We start from the raw sequence: 6,873 nt of genomic DNA, 5'->3' as shown, positions 1-6,873 counted from the left end.
ATGGCTTCTCAATATACATATAAAGATACAACTTAACCAATTACAAGGTTACAAAAGATCATGATACATTGACCACATAGGTCTCCAAATAAAAATAATCTCCAAACATGAGATAAGCATGAGTCACGAACCAAAGGAAACACCTATGAAGCCAATCCTTGCATGAAGGTACAAACAAGAACATCCAATGGGAAGTGGTACTATAACCTGACCATGTAATTCTTAAAATGGAATCACCCCACTATGCTAGGAAATAGCCGAGGACCCTCATGCAAGAAAAATCATGACATGGTCGACAAAACAATATGACACCATGATAGCACAAAGAGACTCCACAATAATCTAGGTGAATCAACATCACAAAACACAACTGACATGACATCACATACCACAAGTGAATCAACATCACAAAACACTAATGAACCTAAAGAGAGAGTGTCATCGCATAGCTTAAGATGGATACCATAGTACAACCTCCATAGGTCCCAACTCACTATCCTGGTAACCTCTCCCGAACCTCTAGTTCCAACTAAGTCCCATGCGGACCCTACTAGTCTTTCATGAAGACAAGGTGGTCGGTTTTCCATTCCAGGCCTTCTCGCTACATTATGAGCCTCAATACAAGCACTCACCCATGCACGAGGTACAATATCTTTATTAATGTCTGAGAACTACCCACCTAATCAATTAATTAGATTATCACTTATTATCTTACTTTCGAAGGGTCATCATGCCTACCACTTTGGGCACAGCCCCCATTCAAAAGCCACTCTCTCAAAGGAAACTAAACAAAAATGGTCACTCCCTGAGGACCCTATGGCGAAGCAGACAGCCATAACACCACTATCCAAAAATAAGTGGTCAAAACAAGGACATACTGACTCTTGGTTAACCATAAGGCAAAGACACTACATGGTTAAGACAATGAAGCCATCATATATCACTTGGTCAAAGGTACCAAATACGCCACCACAGGATGACTGAACCACAGACCATAAATAACACAATATACTCTTGCAAGGAAAACTAATTCACTAAATCCGTACTTAGACAATCTTTAAGAAAATCAGCAACATAAGCACTTTCAAATTCATTGATTGAAAATTAAATAAAACACTCCTTTATGACATCGCATCTATTCAATTTCCAAATCAATATTCCATCGAATAAAACATGAATTCCTAATAGGCATTTAATTCATTTCGAGAATATATCCAAATTAGCCAATTTAAATTCCTAATTCATGCCTTGATTTCCATAGATAAATTTATCAAACCACATAATAAAAATCACATGAAAAATCACCATTTTCATTTAACACTAAAACCACTTTAAAATATATTTCATTTTATAAAATTTGAGTTCATAGCATAAACCGGTTTGTACCAATAAGGGTACAAGGTCAATCAGTGGCCAAGGCCAACCCGCAGTAGTGCTACTGTCGAGGCAATAGACACTACCTGCCGGTAGTAGCGCTACTACTGGTAACGGGCCTACCGACCGGTAGTGTCGCTGCCAACCGGTAGTAGCCGCTACCGACCAATAACACTGCTACCAACCGGTAGCTGTATTGCCAATTGGTAGAATTGCTATCGTCAGTGGCAGTCACTACCAACCGGTAGTGGTATTGTTGACCAGTAGTACTGCTACCTGTGGGTAGCAGACACTATCAACCCACGTGGTGGAACTAGCCCACCACGGGGTAAGGTAAGATCTACAAAAACATTTAAAAACTTGCTTCCAAAGCATTAAAATCCATTTTAGCATGAACACAATTCATTCCCGAATCATTTCACGGGCACACACATACACAGTGCCAAATCCAAATTTCAAATAGATATTTACCAATAAGGCAAATGGTGAAATAAAATCCCACAAGAGCCCCAAATCTTTGGCAACTAGATACTAGAAAGCACACAACAAGCTAAATCCAGTTCATTCTATTCCAAATAGAAGAGGCAATTCCAGAAGTTGATTTCCATGAACAAATAGCAAACAACAAATAGAGAAATGGTCCATTTCTTTCTTAAATGCAAACATATGATATAAATTTCACAAAACCAATAATAATAAACACTCTTTCTTCCATTCTAATCATTCCACAAAAATATACAAGAAGATTTGCATTTTTTTAACACAAAGGAAGCAACTGAAAAAATCAAATTTATATTTCAAAACAAGAAGACACTATCCAACCTTGAAGCAAACTAGCAAGCAAAATTATGGAGAATCCCAATCCTTGCAATCCAAGTCAAATTCCAACTCCTGTTCTAGAATGTTTTCCCAAATTTCTCTTCCCAATTTTCTGCCCTCCTCATTCCCGTGAGTTTCAGTAATATATGGGAAAATAATTTCAACCTAAACTTTCTAGGTTAAAATTTTTCCATCCAATCAGATTAAAATATTTTAAAAATAAAAAGCAATCAGATTTACTCTTTTTAAAAATAATTCTTTTCCAACAATTAAAAAGAAAAAGTCAAATGGAAAGGTAAAGGGAAAGCTTTTTATGTTATTTTCTATTTTCCAAAATACTTTCCTTCAACATAATCATTTAACATTTAAATGGCTAGGCAATTATTTACTTCCTTCCATAAAATATATTAATGTAACTTTACACAATGAAATAAGCCATTTAACCATTTAATCTAGCAAATCATTAATCTAATTAAATAAATAATCTCAGAGCATCATAATTAACTAATTACGCCAGCATAAGATAGCATCATCCATTCAATTAAATAAACATTCAAATGAATGAAAGCATGCAAAACAAAGAATGATCAAATGACGACTCACTAAAGACCAAACCAAAGCACTACGACTCACATATTGACCAGACGGGAAAGACAACTGACTGACAACACTTACACGAGTGTAACTATGGGTCAAGTTAGGGTCCAACAACTATCTCCTCCACTCCCATTGAACATATAAGGCACGCTCAGACCTGTGAAACCAGGTGGACTCGATATCTCATACCTACCCAGTACTTGTACCTGCAATGTCCTGCACCAAAATAACCACACGTGCATATAGACAAATATATATATAAACATGACATGCACATTGATGAAGGAGAATCATGATGTTCCCTATCTCACTGGAGTGAGTGAAGAAAAATCATCTCTTCCCATCTCATACACATGCAAACACACAACATATAAATAACGCATTGCACATATAAGGTAAGAGTGTCAGTCCATGATAATGATCCATAAAACAACATTAATCATAAGCACTAAGATATTACATAAAATCATGTACCACAAATCCAGATAAAGCATGAAATAACATCGCATAAAATCTGAATCAATATACAAAAATGTTCCACTGAAGTCAATCAAAACAACATACAAAAAGAGTCTGATCAAGGAGGGGTACTATAATATCTCCATGTTGCATTGTCTAATCTCAAACTTACTGTCATGTGCCTCTGTATTTAGAACCTGATTTCTATTGCAATCCTTATTCTTCACTCCTCATTACTGGTCTGCAACATTGTATCACCATTGTATTGAGCCTCTGTGCACTCCTTATGACTATTACATCTTTGAATGCCTTTGAGTTCTTTTTTTCTTTGATAGAATTGATCTTCTTATCTCTCTATGAATGTACTTTGTCTTTGATTTTCTTTGTGACAAGGCTTTTATGGACTACAATTGGAATTGATGCAATCTCCTTGTATTGCCCTTAAGTTTGGAGCCTTTGAAATGGAGTGTTCGCCTTATGATGGCACTATCTACTTTGTGTTCTAAAATATTCTCATGTCTCCAACTCATATGATTATCTTTTATGACTAGATATATCTTTGTAAGTGCTTTCTTTGTTAATCATTATCTCCTTGAGCTGTGTGTTAGCCCCAATTTTAAACTAGTCAAAATTTGAACTTTTGAATTAAATTTATCACTTGGCTAGTCAAATACATATGTTTCTTAAGAATTTTCAAGATTGGTTGTCATATGGTTTCTTTCAAAAGGACTTCATTGAGTCCAAGTTGATGGTTTTTATATGTCGACAAGTTAGTGCATAACGCTAAATTATCAATGCGATGAGATTCTCCAAATACTATTGGCACCAAAAGTGTTATCGAGAAGAAAGTGTGCTTTCATAAGTTGCCAAACTTGTGAGACTCACCAAATGACAAGGGATTATTAGTTTTCATAGATGGGCAAAATCACCATCAGGAAGTTGCGGCACTTGTGCAAATCACCAATGAGCAGGCTGCAAAGTGATTCTTAAAATGCAAAGAGTGATGTGAATGTTATCATTTCTTTCGGCTTGTTTTGAAAGTTCTCCAAGAAATTGATTGACAAAGTTAGTTATCATAACTAACTTGAGTGAACCACAAAATCAATTTGTTGAAAGAAATAAACTTTTGAACAAATGCAATCAGTAAGGATATAGTCAATTTTTGCATCTTTTGGTGGAATGCTTTGAAGCGATGTCACCTCATGGAATGTTTGTTAGAGCAATTCAAAAGAGATGTAATCTCATGCATTGTAAAGACTTCAAGGTTCGCACATAATAGATTTGTTGAAAAGGCTTTATAAATTTTAAAGGAAACTATGACAAAGTTCTTCGTGTCTATGCAAAATGGATGCTCCTGAATAGGTTATGGACATGCATCAAAGCAGCGGCTACAAGGATATTAGTTTTGGTTCATTGCATATTCTTGTAAAATGACTAATCATATGTCAAAACACTAGAATCATTTGACAAGAGTGAGTTAAAGAAGGTCATCTTACAAAATGCGATGATGATTATAATTTGTAGTAAATCGATTCATTGAATCAATTTCAAAAACATTCAAATCAAAGCAAATCATGGCTATATCAAGCTAGAGTTTTTTACCTTTTCTAGTGTCCCCCCCAGCCATACTGATATGCATACAAGATGTACAATCATAGACATGGCACATGAACTATTCCACACAATGCCTCAAAGAAAATATCTCCTCATAGACCGCTATGATTGCAAGATATTCACAAAATATATGTGTTGAAAAGACTTTAGAAACTTTCAAACAATTTCACTAGGCAAGAATAAATATCTATTCTGAAATCTTTCACAGTGTTCTCCAAGTTTTCAACTTTCTGGAAGGAGCATTTTACATCTTCATCAGTAATTTTAATAACATGCCCAAGTTGGCCACCTTGCACATCATGCCAAAAAAGTATATTACATTAGTCTTTTTCAAGGCCAACACAAGAATGGATTTATTCCCATCAATGATTTTGGTAAGTTTGACAACTTGTCCAAAGACTCGATAACAAAACAAGGCTCTATGTCTTCAAGTTTTATTAGAGTTTGTAGGCCATTTCAGACAGTTTGGAAAACATTGAAAATGGCTGATAGCTGAAGTGATAAAGTAGTTATTGTAACTACCCAAGAAACTAAGCAAATACATCTACTTTATCTACACGTGAAAATGTAAGCTTAGCACCAAGTTATGAACATGCATCAAAGTGTAGAAGTGCATGTAAATTTTTGAAGCTTAGATAGAGCCCGTGGCCTGCACAAAATGTGTCAATAATTATGGTCTCACAAAATTTATGATTGCAGCTTACACATGACAATTTTGGTGAGATAGATTTGAAAACTTTTTGTTTGCCAACATTCTGCATGCGTGTGTCAAGTTTCTGAGGATGTTATTAGGAATTTTGTTCAAACTTGTGGCAATTTTGTGAACATAATCTTCTTTTATTCCCAACAACCCTATGGCATGTGTCCAGGGGGTTGAGCTTAGTTGGTTAAAGCATTGAGTTCTTAATGTGGAGACCCAAGTTCAACTCCCATGAGGGACATCTTTGTGCAATTCTAAGTTGTGACTCCTGGTCTTCCATTGGTTGTATTTGTCACATTGTTTAAAGTGGATTTCTAAGTTGTGAGCTTTGGTCTTCCAATTGTTGTTTCTAGTTTGGTGCTCGAAAGGAGCTTGTATTTGTGCTTGAAAAGAGCTAGTATTTATAATAAGCTTGCTCAAAAGGAGCCGGTATTTGTAATAAGTTTGTAATTGTTCTATGATACTTAATACAAAAACACTATGGCATGTAGTTGGAACACCATACATGGAGAGAAATATTAGCAATAAAGACTTGACATCTTGATGGATTGGAATCCGTTACTCAAAGGTGCAAGTGTGGGAAAGTTTATCATAATCAAACAATCCTTAAAATTAGATCATCTCATGATACTTGCTCCAATGTGCTAGCTTTCAAACATGTAGCTTATGGTGCTTGCTTTGAAATGAAGAAAAAGGAGGATTGGAGGTTGTTGACGTATTGGTATTGTTGGCTTGGATGTCTCAATATGTAAAGACACTTTGTAGAGAAATCAAAGATATTTTTTTTGTTGTTCTTCAATATTATCTGCTCATGGAGTTGATGGTGAGATGGTTACAAAAAAAAAAATGTAGATGAAGACATGGAGGCCACCTTGACAAAATTGACATCACGTTCTTTGTTCAATAAAATGGGTTTCAAATTGTCTTTCTAAAAAAGTGACTTGTGTCACTTATTGTAATTAGCATTAGCCTTTTGAATTTACTTTTGTAAAAGTTAGGTAAATTGTAACTTGTCTTCAAAAGGTAGTTATTCTAAGTGTTGATTTAGGTAGTTTTCTTAAGTTAGTTATCCTAGCTTGTTTCCAAAAGGTAATTACTAGAAGTAATAACTTAGGTAGTTATTCTAAGTGGGCAACTTAGGTAGTTATCCTAAGTAGTTACATAAGGTGGTTATTCAAGGTATTTATGAGGTGGTTATTCTCAAGCCTATAAATACAAGGCTTTTGCATTGTAAAAGGGGAGACTCTTACAGAAGGGGAGATGCTAGAGAACTTTTGGATTTTACATTGTGTACTTAAATCTTTTGAACT

Source organism: Cryptomeria japonica, chromosome 10, assembly GCF_030272615.1.
Source record: "Cryptomeria japonica chromosome 10, Sugi_1.0, whole genome shotgun sequence".
In the NCBI taxonomy this organism is placed as follows: domain Eukaryota; kingdom Viridiplantae; phylum Streptophyta; class Pinopsida; order Cupressales; family Cupressaceae; genus Cryptomeria; species Cryptomeria japonica.
The sequence above is the reverse complement of the archived record's forward strand: the minus strand, read 5'-3'. Positions refer to the sequence as shown.